This window comes from Chiloscyllium plagiosum, unplaced genomic scaffold (genome assembly GCF_037043375.1).
Source record: "Chiloscyllium plagiosum isolate Xiang-an unplaced genomic scaffold, Cpla_swu_hap1 HiC_scaffold_47, whole genome shotgun sequence".
NCBI classification, from domain to species: domain Eukaryota; kingdom Metazoa; phylum Chordata; class Chondrichthyes; order Orectolobiformes; family Hemiscylliidae; genus Chiloscyllium; species Chiloscyllium plagiosum.
In genome coordinates, this window is record NW_028270185.1 from 30238471 (window position 1) to 30255197 (window position 16727).

Here is a 16727-nt window from a genome sequence, read left to right on the forward strand (position 1 = left end):
GCTTCCTGCCTCCAGAGTGTTCAATCCTTTAATAATCTTATACGGCTCAATCAGATCCGCTCTCAGCCTTCTAAACTCAAGGGTATACAAGCCCAGTCGCTCCAACCTTTGAAGTAAGATAGTCCCACCATTGTGGAAATTGACCTTGTGAATCCAAGCTGCACTCCCTCAATAGCCAGAATGTCCTTCCTCAAATTTGGAGACCAAAACTGCACACAATATTCCATGTGCGGTCTCACCAGGGCCCTGCACAGCTGCAGAAGAACCTCTTTGCTTCTATACTCAATTCCTCTTGTTATGAAGGCCAGCAAGCTATTAGCTTTCTTCACTGCCTGCTGTATCTGCATGCTTGATGGGTCAAAATTAACTTCATTTAATCTGTCATGATAAAAGTGGGTGACATCAGCATCAGGCCAGGATAAACTGAATGGAAACAGACCAAGTAAAGTATTGCTGAAAATACATTTGCAATCAAAAGACACAGATTTTAAAAAAGTATGTGATTTAATCTTTATAATGGAGAAGGTTGTCCTCTAAATTCTTGAATTTACATTCTCACCTGTTTACCTGTATTCAAAATCTTCCATGTTCATCATTAATTTATTTGCTTTCTTGGACAGGTGTGAATCACGTTTTGTAAAATCTCTATGAAAGTGTTAGCTGTTCTGTTATGATGTAAATGTTACCAGCTGGTGTGATCGTGAAAGAAATGACCGATTTCATAAAATTAAGTGAAATGAAATGCCAGAAACAACAGTAAGTTTGACAATTGGGAACAATCCTGTGTCACTGCGCTGTCTAAACTTCTCGATTCCTTCTCTAAGTCCTTCTGATTATCCAACTCCGTCTCCTAAACCTATACCCTCTAGTTTTGCACTCCTCTCCCCTGGGAAAAAGACCTTGGTGATTCAGCCTATCCATGCCCCTCATGATTTTAATAACTTCTATAGAGGTCACCCCTCAGCCTCTAATACTCCAGGAAAAATAGCCTCATCCTATTCAACTTCCCCCTACAGTTCAAACCTTCCAACCCTGGCAACATCCTCGTAAATCTTTCCTGAAACTTTGAGTTTAACAACATCTTTCCTACTACATGGAGACCAGAATTGCACACAGCATTCCAAAAGGTCTAACCAATGTCCTGTATAGCTGCAACATGACTTTCTAACTCTCATACTCAACACGCTGAACAATAAAGGCAAGCACACCAAAAGCCTACTTCACTACCCTGTCTACCTGCGACTTCACTTTCAAGGAACAATGAACCTGCACCCCAAGGTCTCTTTATTTGACAACACTTCCCATTAAGTGTATTGGTCCTTTCTTGATTTGCCATACCAAAATGCAAAACCACATACTTATCTGAATTAAACTCCATCTGCCACTCCTTGGCACATTGGCCCATATGATGACTATTCCATTGTACTCTGACATAACCATCTGTACTGTCCACTACACCACCAATTTTGGTGTGATTTGATTTTGATTATTATTTTATTGGCATGTGCATTTTACATTAAAAAATACAACAAAAAAGTGAAAACATTTCATTTGTCACAATGACACAGCACTATTTTGAATAATTTAAGAATAAAAAAAAATGGAAAGATATGGCTGAAGATGAGCCGGCTAAACACGGTAATCAATGCCTATGCCATCATCCTCCAGTTCTTCCTCTTATGTAATGTAAACTGTTTTTAAAATATCAATATTTATTTCCCGGAGTTCTCAAGCCCCCATTTCTTTTCAACAGTAAAAATTGATGTGAAATATTCAGTTACCATCTCTCCCACCTCCTGAGGTTCAACACAAAGACAACATTGTTGATCTTTAAAGGATCCTACTCTCGCTCTCTCTCTCTCATTGCTCTCCTGCTGTTGAAGTGTTTATAGAATCTTTTTTGGGTTATCTTAAATCTTACTTGCCAAAGCTATCTAATTTTCCATTTTTGCCTTTCTGATTTCCTTTTTAAGCATGTTCCTACCCTCTTTATACCCTTCCAGCAACAGGACCATATGCTTCTGAATTCTCATTATCACACTTTTAAAGACTCCCACTTGTCAGTCATACTTTTACCTGTAAACGGTCTGCTGTAATCAACTTTTGAAAGTTATTGCATCATTCCCTTAAAATTTGCCTTATTCCAATTAAGAGCTTTAACTTTTTGGGAAGATTTATCCTTTTCCACAGCTATTTTAAAACCAACAGCATTACAATCACTAGTTCCAGTCACTTGCTCTGCCTTATTTTGCAAAAGATATTCAAGTTTTACTCATTCTGTACAGGAACATTTATATATTGATAAAGAAAATTTTCTTGAACACATTTATCAAATTCTTCACGAACAAAAACTTTAACACTATGACAGTCCCTCAGAAATATCTATTCTAATTGCAGTAGTAATGTATTCCTTAATTAAATATGCCATTCCCTCTCCTCTCTTACTATCCCTCCTATAACACCTAAAGCCTGGAATGTTGAGCTGCCTCTCTTGTCAATTCCTCAACCAAGCTTCTGTAGTAGCTTTGACATCCCAAACCCACATTCCCGTAAATGCGCTGAGTTTATCAGCCTTACCTGAGAGTTAAATCATTCTCTGACCGCTCATGTCTGTCTTTTCGAATTAACTTGCTCTTTTCTGATTCAGAACCATCCTCATATTTCTGTCTATGCACTTTACTTAGAAGCTCCCACCTCACCACTCTAAAAATGTTGGCAGGATCCGAAACTAGAACTAGCAAATCTCCCCAGTCGGATATTGGTCCCTTTCCAGTTCAGGTGAAACCCATCCTTTTTGAACAGATCTTTTATGTCCCAGAAAAGATCCCAACGATCCAAGAAACTGAATCCCTGCACATTGCACCACCTTTTCAGCCATTGATTTATCAATCCTCTCCTTCCCTCAAGAGAAACCCCCAAAACGCAGAAATGCTGTGCCGTCCACATTTCAGAAATAAGCCCTTCATCAGGAATGTGACTTGTTTTCAATAGATTCCAGTATCTGCAGTAATCTGCTCCTACATTTTCCCCTGTATCAGCTTTTATTTCTCCCTGCCTCACAATTATCCATCCCCTTTATCTGCGTCTCTTCTCTCTCTTTCTGAGCTCCATCTTCACCTATTGCAGGAGTGAGAGCCACTAACTGCACTTTTTTCCGAGCTACTTTCAGGACTGATGAAGGGCCACTGAATCTGAAACGTTACCTTTGTTTTAACTCCACAGAAGCTGCCAAACCTGCCGAGTTTCTCCAGCGATTTCTCTTTTCATCCACATTCACTTCCAGATGACGTTCCCAACGCGGGACCGCACTTCTATTGGCTATAAGCACGAGATTGACAGATGTTCTGATCAATCAGAGCTGGATGAGAGTAAAGGTCCGCCCTGAGGGCTCACGCGGGGTCTCGAGGCGCGGCCGTTTAACCGACTCTGCGCGAGCTCGCGGACTGGGGCCTCGCGCTGGAGAGAAATAAGAGTTTATTTTTAAGTCTTTCCAGTGAAGGTGAGAAAACATCTATGATACTAATCAGTAAACTGTTAATGTGCGGATACACTGAGGAGGAAAGTTTTTCTATCCAATTACCTGTCCACATGATGTTGGCGCTCGGGGTTAACAGGACACCAGATCAGGATGAGATACATCCAAGGATTCTGATTGAAGTGAGAGGGGCACTGGCCCCAACATTACAGTCTCCTCTGGACTGAGAGGAGGTGTCAGGAGACTGGAGGGTTATCAACATTATGACCTTGTTCTGTGAAGATTTGTAAATTAATCCTGGAATTGACAGCCTTGTCAGTTCAACACTGGTGTTGGGAGAGCTTCTGGAAACAACTATTGTGATAAAACTGATAATCACATGTGTGGGATATTGGTAAAGTAGTGTTCCTTCTGCAAGCTTAATTGCTTATGTAAGGTGAATGAACTAACCTACACCAGTGTATAATGGTTTCAGCAAAGAGCTGAGTAAGCTAAAATGTGCATACAAGAATGGAACATGCCTGCAAACACTGGAAGAGGTTACAGACAAATAGATAAGTTGAAAAAGAACATCAAGATATTCTAAGCTCAGAAAACTTCCCTCATGTCAGCATTGAGGCAAGCCAAGTCACTGATAGGGGGGAGGGTCACCCGGCTTGGAGTAGGGGAGAAGTAAACACAGAGCACAGCTGGGCAGGGCAGGAACACAATAAGGAATATTGATAGGTTTGAAGGCCAATGAGGTAAATGGGGAAGGACTGAGAATTAAACTGTATAAATTGTGGAGTAATTTTTGGATCGGGGTGGCTACTTGCTAGTCACCCCTTCTTGCAAGAATGTTTCAATAAAATTCGCTGCTTCGGAATTTGACTCAGACTGAAATTTATTATATTGTGAGCTCTGTTTCTCACACATCAAAAAAGGTGGGTTGGTTAAAAAATGTCAAGGGGAAATTGTGTAAAACTATCTTGCTGAAGTTTTCTGATGACTTAACAGAAAGGGTCAATGAGGGCAATGTTACTGATGTGATTAACATGGATTTCCAGAAGATAGCATACAACAAATTGTGTGGAAGATTATAAGTCATGGTCCAAGAGGCACGGGCAACATGGATACAACATTAACTGAGTGATAGGAAAGAGAGAGTCAATGCTCAGTGGATATTTTTCTGGCTGGAGGAAGATTTGGAGTGGAGTTCCCAACGGGTCAATATTGGGACCGGCATGTTCCAGTAAGGAGAAAGGATAAGGATAGCAAGGTAAGGGAACCTTGGATAAAGAAGGAGGTTGTGAATTAACTCAAAAAGAAAAAAAACAAATGGAAGGTTTAGGAAGCTAAAATTGGACAAGGACTGTAAAGAATATAAAGAAAGCAGGAAAGAATTCAAGTAGGGAATTAGTAGAGCAAGAAAGGACCATGAAATTGACAAATAGGTTTAAAGAGAATTCCAAGGTATTCTAGGCATACATTAAAAATAAAAAACAAGAGGATAATGAGGGAGAAGGTAGGACCATTTGAGAATAAAGGAGGAACTTGTGCTTGGAGGCTTGCAAAATCCTAAATGAGTACTTTGTGTCAGTATTGACCCAGAAGAAGGATTTAGAGGATAGTGAGATTAGTGTGGATCAAGCTAAGATGCAAGGGCATTTTGAGATCAAGAAAGTAGTGGTATTGGGTTTTTTGAAGAGCATTAAGGTTGATAAGTCGCAAGGGCTTGATGCTACCTAAGCCAGGTTTTTGAGTGAGGCAAGAGAGGAGATTACTGGGACTTTGACCAAGACATTTGTATCTTCACTAGCCACTGGAGAGGTATCGGAGGACTGGCAAGTAGCTAATGTTGTTCCTCTGTTCAAGACTGCAATTAGGGATAATCCAGGAAATTATAAACTGGTGAGTCTTTTGTCAGTCGTTGGGAAGCTATTGACAGAATTCTCCAGGATCGGATTTAAGCACATTTGGAAAAGCACTGCCTAATTAGGGCCAGTGAGCATGGCTTTGTGTAGGGCAGGTTGTGTCGTACTAACTTGGTTGAATTTTTTGAGGAGGTGATCGATGAGGGTGGAGCCGGTGGATATTGTCTCCATGGATTTTAGTAAGGCTTTTGACAAGGTCCCTCCTGGTAGGCTCATCCAGAAGAGTATAATGCATGGGATCCACAGTAACTTGGCCGCACGGATTCAGAATTGGTTTGCCTATAGAAGGCAGAGAGTAGTTGTGGAAGGGTGTTTTTCTGGCTGGAGAATGGTGACTAGTGGTGTTCCGCAGGGAATCATACTGGGACCTCTGCTTTTTAACAGATATAAATGACTTGGATGGAGTTGTCGATGGGTGGGTTAGTAAGTTTGTAGATGATGCAAAGATCAGTAGAGTTGTGGATATTGTAGAAGATTGTGAGAGGACGCAGCGGCATATAGATCAGTTGCAGATATGGGTGGAGAAATGGTAGGTGGCGTTTAATCTGTCTAAGTATGAGGTGCTACTCTTTAAGAGATCAAATGTTAAGGAAAAGTATACAGTTAAGGGCAGAACCCTGAACATATCGATGTACAGCGGGATATTAGGGTTCAAGTTTGTAGCTCCCTGAAAGTGGCCACGCATGTAGATAGGGTGTTAAGAAGGTGTGTGTCGTACTTCCAGTATTGGTCAGGACATTGAGTCCAAGAGTCAGGATGTCATGTTGCAGCTTTATATTATGTTGGTTAAGCATACTTAGAGTATTGCATTCGGTTCAAAGTTAAAAATCACACAACACCAGGTTATAGTCCAACAGGTTTATTTAGAAGCACTAGCCTTCGCAGCGCTTTCGATGGTCATGGAATATAAGATCGTAAGACACAGAATTTATAGCAAAAGTTTACAGTGCGATGTAACTGAAATGATATATTGAAAAAGATCTGTATCTTATAATCTGATACTCCACAACCACCTGATGAAGGCGCAGCACTCCAAAACTAGTGCTTCCAAATAAACCTGTTCGACTATAACCTGGTGTTGTCTGATTTTTAACTTTATCTTCCATCTAGAAATAGACTTGCCTCACCTGTGAGATAGTATGCTTTCTCGCATGACTCATGAACTGCCTTATCTGGAGACTGTATTCAAATGCTGATTAGCGACAGAGTATTGACCCAAGTCCTGAGAACAATGCACCATTAATACCCACTCTTGGCAAGGTCACAACTCTGCTGCATGCAAGTGTAAGTCGGCCATCTAGTGGCTAATTGTGGTACTGAGTCTAGTTAAGCAAATTGTCGTTGGGCCATTTATAAATCACTACTGAACTGGAGCTTTTCGATGCAGTCGCGATCCATTTGTTTTATGGACTGGCTGCAACCCATGACATATTATGAGATGTAATAAGCTTGGTCAATTCAAGGTCTGCATCTGAGATTTTCTTCAACACCGTCCGATGAAGGAAAGCATGCCGTACGCCTTCTTGATCACTCGGTGGACCTGCATTGCCACCTTCAGGGCCTGAACACTCTGTATGTCAATTTTCCCAAGGGCATTTCCATTTACCGTGTAGTTCGCTCTCGAATTGGATCTTCCAAAATGCATCATCTCACATTTGCCCGGATTGAACTACATCTGCCATTTCTCTGCCCAACTCTCCAATCTATTTATATTCTGCTGCATTCTCTGACAGTCCCCTTCATCATCTGCTAACCCACCAATCTCCATGTCATCTGCAAATCAGACCACCTGTACATCACTCCAGATCATTGATGTATATGATAAACAACAGTGGTCTCAACACGGATCCCTGTGGAACACCACTGGTCACAATTCTCCATTTTGAGGAACTCCCTTCATTGCTACTTTCTGTCTCCTGTTGCCCAGCCAGCTCCATCCATCTAGCTAATACACCCTGGAGCCCCCCAGCAACTTCACTTTCTCCATCAGCCTACCATGGAGAACCTTATCAAATGGGAAAAAGTGAGGACTGCAGATGCTGGAGATCAGAGCTGAAAATGTGTTGCTGGAAAAGCGCAGCCAGTCAGGCAGCATCCAAAGAGTGGGAGAATCAACGTTTCGGGCATGAGCCCGAAGATTCCTGAAGAAGGGCTTATGCCCGAAACGTCGATTCTCCTGCTCCTTGGATGCTGCCTGACCTGCGCTTTTCCAGCAACATATTTTCAGCTCGAACCTTATCAAATGCCTTACTGAAGTCCATGAGTATGACATCTACAGCCCTTCCCTCATCAATCAGCTTTGTCACTTTATTTTTAGATAAGATTAGATTTCTCAAAGAATTGTCTTTAGTTTTTTAAAAAAAAGCCAAGCTTTAAAATCCCTGTTACTCTTTCTTTCGTCAAAGTTTCCAATGGAAGTATTTCAAAATACGAACTATATTGCACCACTGTTACTTTAACTTGAAGTAGTTAAAACTCTCTTTGCTCAAATTTTTTGAAAAGAAACAAGCATTTGGAAAGGCCTTGGACATAAAGATGCAGATTAGATGGAGATCTAAATGAAGACGGAATATACTCAAAATGAATTTCACTTCTGGTGAGAATCCAGAAGTCATTCAGGAAGGGCACTGCAAAACATCATCTTTTTTTTCCCAATCACTGCATAGTCAATTGCTCAAAACAGAAGAGACCTTTGAGATGATATTGTAAAATCAGGCAGTCAGTGGAATGAAGAAGGGCTCATGCCTGAAACGTCGATTCTCCTGCTCCTTGGATGCTGCGCTTTTCCAGCAACACATTTTCAGCATTTTTACATCATCCTCCGCTGCAAAATGCAGTCCAATTACTGAGCATGGGGAGAAGGCAGAAAGGTTTCATATTTAGTATGATTTTTATTGCTTTTGTAGGATGTTTCAGACAAGCTGACCAACCAATTTAGTTTTAAAACCTGTTGCGTCTTATGAAACGTTTTCGGAGTTGTAAGATGTTTACCTGTTTTAAGGACATTCCCAGAACAGCTCCAATTATCATGCTCTGCTCCCAAAGCAAAATGTTTATTTCCCTCTACAGGAACTAAATAGTGCATCTACAGACCGGGTTATAACATAGATTAGACAATCAATCCAAAATTTTTCCTCATAAATCCATAATTTGAAGGTCTCTTATGGTAAAATCCGTGTGTCTTGTCAAGGAGGCCTGGGATCAAATCCCACCTGCTCCAGAGCTGTGCAATAACTTTGAACATAGAACATATCTACAAACAATGCACCTGAAATGGAGCTCCATTTGTGTTGAGAGGTTATGGATACATTATTTTCCAGCAATCTTATTTTTAACTTAACAACAATCTTGTTGTTTAGCAACAGGGCCAACACTAGCAAGGCTTGTCATTCACTTCCATTGAGACAGTGCTGGTGAGTTGCCAACTTGAATAACTGGTCTATCTGGTGAAGATGCATCTGTATTGCAGGGATATTAGGCAGGGACTTCCATGACTTTGATTCAGTGACAATGCAGGAATACCAATCTAGTTCCAAATTAAGGTAGGACACGAATGTGAATGCACCTGTCAACTTTGTCTTTTTCAATGATGGAGATTCCAGAATTGGAAGCAACAGCTTGACAAGTGGCTCCAGGATACAGTAAGGACAGGAGCTGCACATGGTGCTTAACATTGTACGGTCATCAGTAAATATTCTCGCCTCTGACATTATGAAGGAGCAAATAGATGCAAAGATTGCAATAAAGCAAAAGATTTTCTCCCGATTTTGAAAAATCATTAGTTAAGTCCCAGTCAGAGAACTCTGCTCAACACTGGGCAACATAATATAGGATGAATGGCAATGCACAAAAAGGGGATTCACTGAAATGGTATTAAGGATAAAGGATGATAGCAAGAATAGTTGGAACCAAGAGAAGCTAGGAATATTCTTCTTACAGCAGAGTAGGTGAAGGGAAGATTTGATAGAAGCTATTTATAGAAAAAGTAACAGGCTCCACTGACAGCAGGATGAATGGCCAGTGGATGTATTTGATGGAGGAATGATAGTTGATCAAAGGTGGTTTGGTTCCACATGGGACTTCCCTCCAAGTGTCCCTCTTCTCCACCTCCATTTACCTTTTCCCCAGGCAGAATTCAGCCCCGTTCCCTATTCTCCCCCCATTCACCAATCCTTCCATTTCCCCTGCTTCCTGTAGTTCCTTGACCTCCACATCTCCTCCCAGTCTCCCTCAAGCCCTCCAACTTCCCTTTTGCTCCACCCTCAGTGAATGGAAGTTGGTTTCTCTTGCTCTGTGACTGCATGGATAGAGCGTGTAAAAGCAGATAAGTTAGGAATACCATGCAAGCAACAAGAGGAATTGCTTACCTCTGCAGGGGCTATCACCAATCCGGCCAACCAAGGTGTTGGTTAGGCCTCCAGTGGAGGTGGCACAGGCCACATTCCCAAAACTGTCTAATGCAATAGCACATGGTCACTATGTTAGCTAAAAACGAAGCTTAAGAAATTGGAAATCAAAATTAAAGTATCAGTGCACAGCCCTTCAGTATTAAACTACTTTAACCAATTAAGCACAGCAACTAGGTTAAAATGACCTCTACTTGTCCACTTGAACTGAAGCAAGTGTTAATGCTCCAATAATGACATAATATTGTTCGCAGATAGTCAAACATCAGGACATGAAGTTAGTGCATGTTGTACTGAAGTTATGCTCACGTTTCTGCACAGCCTTAGTCACAAAGATAAAATCTTTTATGAGTGACGGCAGAAATTGAACTCCCCCTCCTACTTTGACAAGGTCATGCAGGTCCTGGGCCTCCCCCACTGCCACTCCCTCACCCCCCAAGCCTGGAGGAAGAATGCCTCATCTTCCGTCTCGGAACACTTCAATCCCCGGGTGTCAATGTGGGCTTCACCATTTCCTTATTTCCCCTCCCCCCAACTTACCCCAGTTCCAACCTTCCAGCTCAGCACCTTCCTCATGATCTGTCCCACCTGCCAATCTTCCTTCCCGCCTATCCACTCCACCCTCCTCTCTGACCTATTGTACACTTAGCTGCCTTCTCCCCATCCCCACACCCCTCCCATTTATCTCTCCACCTTGGAGGCTCCCAGCCTCATTCCTGATGAAGGGCTCCTACCCGAAACATCGATTTTTCCTGCTCTTCGGATGCTGCCTGACCTGCTGTGCTTTTCCAGCACCACTCTAAGCTTGACTCTGATCTCCAGCATCTGCAGTCCTCACTTTCATCTAAAACTTTAACATAGCAGAAGGAAACTGCTGGTTACTGCAAGTATAAGTGATTAACTCTGATATCACATGCCCGGTGCTCTCGTCCAATGTGATAAACACTATTGCGAATGTGACTATTTTAGGCAAATGGAGGGTGAATGAATAACATCCAAGTGTAAAAGTAGCTCTGGCCATAACCCAGGCTCGTGCTTCTTTCTACATTTTGGCTCAGATTCTGCAGATATGGGAATTCAGAAAATCATGCTCAACTGCAGCTCCACATCTAACACTATAGTAAAACAGGGAAGGTAACAGGCAACTTGATTCACACTAGTACCATATTGTAAGAAATGCTAATTATATTAAATAAGCCCACACTAAAACCCCATAACCATAATGATACCGAGGTCAATAAAAATCATTGTACAGGATTCTGTACAAGGTATAGTTTAATGAACAAGATAAGATAGAATTAAATACACTTCCATTTGCGAATCCACTGGGGTGGAAGCTGCTTGGAGGTTTCACTGCCATCAATCCCCTAAACGTTCTGTAATCAAAGCCTCCATTGGGACTTTGGGAAACCCCAGTGTTTCAGCAAATCGCGATGCCCCTCGGTCACTCAGCATCACATGATTGGTCTGGAACAGCAGCAGCTTCCGATCAGCATTTAATTAAACAAATCACAGCATATCACCAACAAAAATAGAATTTGCTGGAAGACTTTAGCAAGTCTGGGTGGCACAGTGGTTAGTACTGTTGCCTCACAGCGCCAGAGACCCAGGTTCAATTCCTGCCTCAGGCGACTCTCTGTGTGGAGTTTGCACATTCTCCCCGTGTCTGCGTGAGTTTCATCCGGGTGCCTCGGTTTCCTCCCACAGTCCAAAATGTGCAGGTTAGGTGAATTGGCCATGTTAAATTGCCCGTAGTGTTAGGTGAAATGGGGGGGGGAATGGGTCCGGGTGGGTTGCGCTTTGGTGTGTCGGTGTGGACTTGTTGGGCCGAAGGGCCCGTTTCCACACTGTAAGTAATCTAATCTAATATCACCAACAAAAACAGAATTTGCTGGAAGACTTTAACAAGTCTGGCAGTGGCTGTGGAGAGAAGTCAAGATTTAACGTTTTGGGTCCAATGACTCTTCCACAGAGTTGCTAGTCACTAGGAAAGCGTTGTTTTTTTATGCAGAAGATAGTGGGTTGGGGGTGGGGGAGGGAAGGAGTAAAGTGGAGATAGAGCCCAGAGAGAGAGATAAACAGAGAAGTGGAGTAGCCTGGGAAATCAAATAGCTATTAGGGGGATAGATTAATGGCTAATAATGGGTTGTATGTAATAGCAGGCCATGCAAGTGCAAGGCTTGGGGTTGGGGCAAGGAATGGGAGGTGTTTTAAGTTCTAAAATTGTTGAACTCAGAGTCTAGAAGGCTCTAGAGCTCTCAAATAGAAAATGAGGCACTGTTCTGGAACAATGCAGCAAGCCTGACACAGTGATGTAGGCCAGAGAGCAAGATGGGATGCTGAAGTTTCAAGCAACTGGAAGCTCAGGGACATTTTTTTACACACAGAACATGGATGTTCTGCAAAGCAGTCACCCAGTCTATGCTGTTTCCCCAGTGTAGTAGAGACCACATTTTGAGCAGGGATTGCAGTAAACTAAATCGAGTGAAGTACAGATTAAGCATGACTTCATCTAGAAGGTGTGTTTAGCCACTGAGATATTGATGATGGAGGAAGTAAATAGGCAGATATTCCACCTTCTGGGGTTGCAGAATGAAGGAGGAGTGCATCAGAGTCTCCCAGAGAGAATGGTCCTTGCAGAAGGCTGACACGGGAGGAGAGGAGATGGGAGGACATATTTGTTGATGACATTTGGAGGTGGCAGAAATGGGGCTTATGGAGTGTAGAGAGACCTAACTCAGTTCTGCTTTTCTTCCTTTGTCCACATACCCCACAAAGAGACAACATAACTGGGCTCTATGTGGGTATCCATGGCCACCTCTCTGACCTGAAGAAGGTGAGTGCCATTAAGAGAAGCTGTTCAGGTGAGGATAAGCTCAGCCAGGTGGAGGAGGGTGGTGGTGGGTAGGGCCCATCAGGCTATTTTTCCAGGAAGAAGCAGAGAGCCCCGAGACCACCCTGATGGGGATGGATGGGGAAAGGATTGCTTGTCCACAATAAAGGGGAGGTGGCTAGAGCCTGCAAACTGAAAATTCTGAAACTGACGTAAAGTATCAGAGAAATTATAGATGTAAGTGGAAAGGGACTGGTCAATGGTAGAAAACCAGAATTGAGTTAGGTATCTCTACACTGCATAAGCCCCATTTCTGCCACCTCCAAACACCATCAACAAACTGGTAACTGTTTGTGTGGAGTTTGCACGTTCTCCTTGTGTCTGTGTGGGTTTCTTCAGGATGCTCCAGTTTCCTCCCACATCCAAAGATGTGCAGGTTCGGTGAACTGGCCAAGCCTCCCATGAGAGGAAACATCCTCCCTGCATTTTCCCTGTCAAAGCCTATGTTTCAATGAGATCACGGCTCATTCTTCTGAATCCCAGTGAGTACAGTCCCAAACTGTTTAATGTTTGTTCATAAGACAATCCATCCATTCTTGGGACCATCCGAGCGAATCTTCACTGAACTGCCTGCAATGGAATGATGCCTTTCCTTAAATAAAGGGACTGAAACTGTTCACAGTGCTCCAGATGTAGTCTCACCAGCACCTTGTACAGTTACAGGAAGACTTCCCTACTCTTATACTCCAACCTCCTTGAAATAAGGGCCAACAATCACAAATGCCTTTTTTTTCCAGAATCCCTACAATGTGGAAACAGACCCTTCGGCCCAACAAGTCCATACTGAGCCTCTGAAGAGTAACCCATCCAGACCCATTCCCCTACCTTACTACTCTACATTTACCCCAGCCTAATGCACCTAACTTGCATAGCCCTGAACACTATGAGCCATTGGTTTAGGTCAGTTGGCAGGGCAGCTGACTTGTAATACTAACAGCAGAAGTTCAAATGGCACATTGGCTGAGGTTACCAAGAAGGACTCTCCTACTCAACCTTTCCCTTTGTCTGAGATGTCGTGATCTTCAGGTTAAACCACCATCAGTGACCTCTGTCTAATGAGAGATCAGGACTATGGTCACTTTGCCTTTTCTGTTCTGTATGATTTGAAATGGATTTTAATGGAGTGTATTGCACATATTATTTCATAAAATGCTGCATACTTTTGCAACAAAAAAAATCATTGATTCACATAAATTATCCAATTGTATTATTTAACAATTCAGTATCATCATATTCTACCTCATCAGTGTTCTGACGTGGATAGCTGCCAGAATTTGTTTACCCAAACTGTACACAAAATCTTTGAAAATGCTGCAATCTGAATGTCCCTGTGGAGATTCCCAGAGAATATAGATAATTGGCTTCATTGACTCCAAGTTTAATTCAGTCGGGTTGTTCGAGGCAGAGTAATGCAATCAGAAAATACACGGAATTATTCGCAATGTCAACAAAATATATGACATGATCTTGGCCATCATTGGTATTCCGGGTAAGTGGGTTTGTACAGAAACTGTGTAAATATGCTGGTTTTACTGTGGGACTGATACTGCTGACCGTCTTTCTGCAGATACCAGGTCACTTTTTATCATATATTTTCAAACTGGTCGGTTGGTCTCAATTAACTCTGGAGTTTTGATTTACTGCCTCGGATACAAGTGAGGTTCTGATTGTAGTTGGCATGACTGTTTAGTACAGTGATATCTAAACCAGCGATGCCTGCAAAAGAAAAATTGATATTATCAAATCAGAAACAGAAATTGCTGGAGAAACTCTGCAGGTCTGGCAGCATCTGTGGAGAGAAAGCAAAGTCAACGTTTGAGCCTGGTGACCCTTCTACAGAATTGAATCTGTTCCAAAAGCTTTGGCTTTGTTTCTATTTGCTTCATCGTCCCAGCTCATCTTGCTCTCCTGCTCCCACCCCTACCCAAACGGGGAATCCAGAGCAAACTGAGGTCCAGCTGCATTTGGTCCACTTTGGTGACTGAGGTCACTGCTCATGATATGGTTCTTTGGCAACGTGTTTAAACTTTGGTCAGAAGACAACTCTTCCATACAGGGCTTCATCCTCGTATTTGGACCATCTGTTACTCATCTGCAAGAGGCCACTCAACTCATCATCCAGAGGTGTGATGGGAAATGGGGTAACATGATGGAATCTGGAGTGGAATTCTGGTCCAGGTAATGTCTAAAATTAGGAATGTCTAAAATTCCAGTACGATCTGACGATACAACCGGAATGGGATCCGATCTTCAACATTGTGCAGCTTTAGCTTCTCGTGACTCTAAAATAGGTGAGCTAAGTCAAAGAAAACCATTTCCATTTGTCCAGCCTGATAAGAAGTGTGCCTACATTTTCACTGATTCTGGGTTTACCTCCTTTTAGCTTCCTGAATTCCCACACCAGGCTGGGAAATGCTCAAACTGCAAAGTCAGTTAAATCAAGGTTCAAAAATCTTATTGAAACTTACAAAGATGTCAATCAACTTTCAGGAAGTGGACTAAAGTTTATCCCATAAACTCTCTGTGTATTAAACCTTGGAATAGGCATGTCTGAGATTAAATGAGATCACAGTTGTGATGTTTAACCATTTGCTTAATTCAAAGTCCATGTCTTTTTGTATCAAAATACAGATATGATAACCTGGACTTGGACAGTATGTTTGCTTCAAACTATTTTAGTCTATTTTCTTTTCTCTTCCTAGCAAGTTAATTTAGTGGCACTTAATATTTTGTCTCTGAAAAGTGTAGCCTGTCTTCCTGCACCTCTTGCTACCTGATGGCCATGGCAGTATCTGATCTGATGGTTGTTATCACTGAGGTCATACCTTTATCTTTCTTGGATAAAACTCCTGTGTGAAGCATAAACTATGTCCTGTCAATAACAGCCACTTCTTGCTCTGTTTGGTTCATTGTCACTTTCAGCTTTGATCGTTTTGTCACTATCTGCTTCCAGAAAATGAAAAACTAAATATTGCACAAAGAGAAATGCTGTTGTAGTTCTAACAACAACCTACCGTGGTTTTGTATTTCAAAGCCGAGCTATTATAGTGAATCCCAGCTGGGTGGGATTTAAATGGTTCCTTACAGTTCTTAATCCATTATTGCCATTTGATCTAATTCTGCTGCTCAACGCTCTGACAGTCAGACACATTATAGTAGCCAGTCGAGTCCGTAAGGGACTGAGGGGTCAGAACAAGGAAGAGAATCACAGTGATCCAGAGATGGAGAGCAGAAGGCGGTCTATAATTTTACTCTCTACCATTTCTGGCAGCTTTGTTATTTTGTGATCCACATATGTGATAAATTTCATTTGCAATACTATTCCTCGAACTGATCCCATCGAATGAAATCATTCTTTACACGTATTTGAACAAGTCGGAGTTATTTTGATGAATTGAAGTGGTTGCACAAATGCATTTATTTGTGGGGCAACATAGTCCAAATTCAGGCACCAGATCAAGAAAGCAGTGAAATGTTCTTTTACATAAATCAGCATTGTAATGAACAAATAGAACAGCATAGTGTCCAAATACAGATCCTAGTGTTTCCAAAGCATGGAAGATTTATTAATATCTTAACTTGACATTTGCATATCTCTAGTGGCTGATTTTGTGGGTGGATGAATGAGGTGTGTAGGGGGATGCAGGTAGTGTTGTAGATGGTACAATAATTGTGATTCTGCACAGAGCTGGTATCCCATTATCAGGTCACCTTTTATCTACATGTGCACAGTACACTGGCTGTGGGTCGCCAGCTCAGAATCAGTCCCTGAAGTGAGGAGACTGAATTTCCTATTTTTTTTTCTTTTCTCTTAAACTATTTCAGATGGTGGTAATTCTGTGTGAAATTGTGCTCTGTTATTATCCTTATGCAGCCTGTTTCAGAAGTCAATTGCTCATTCATTCTCTTTGCCCAATCTGTCTAAATCATAGAATCCCTACAATGCAGAAGGTGGACCATTGGGTCTGTCCTAATCCTTCAAACAGCATCCCACCTAAACTCAGTGCATCACCTTAACACTGTAACCCCAATTTACCATG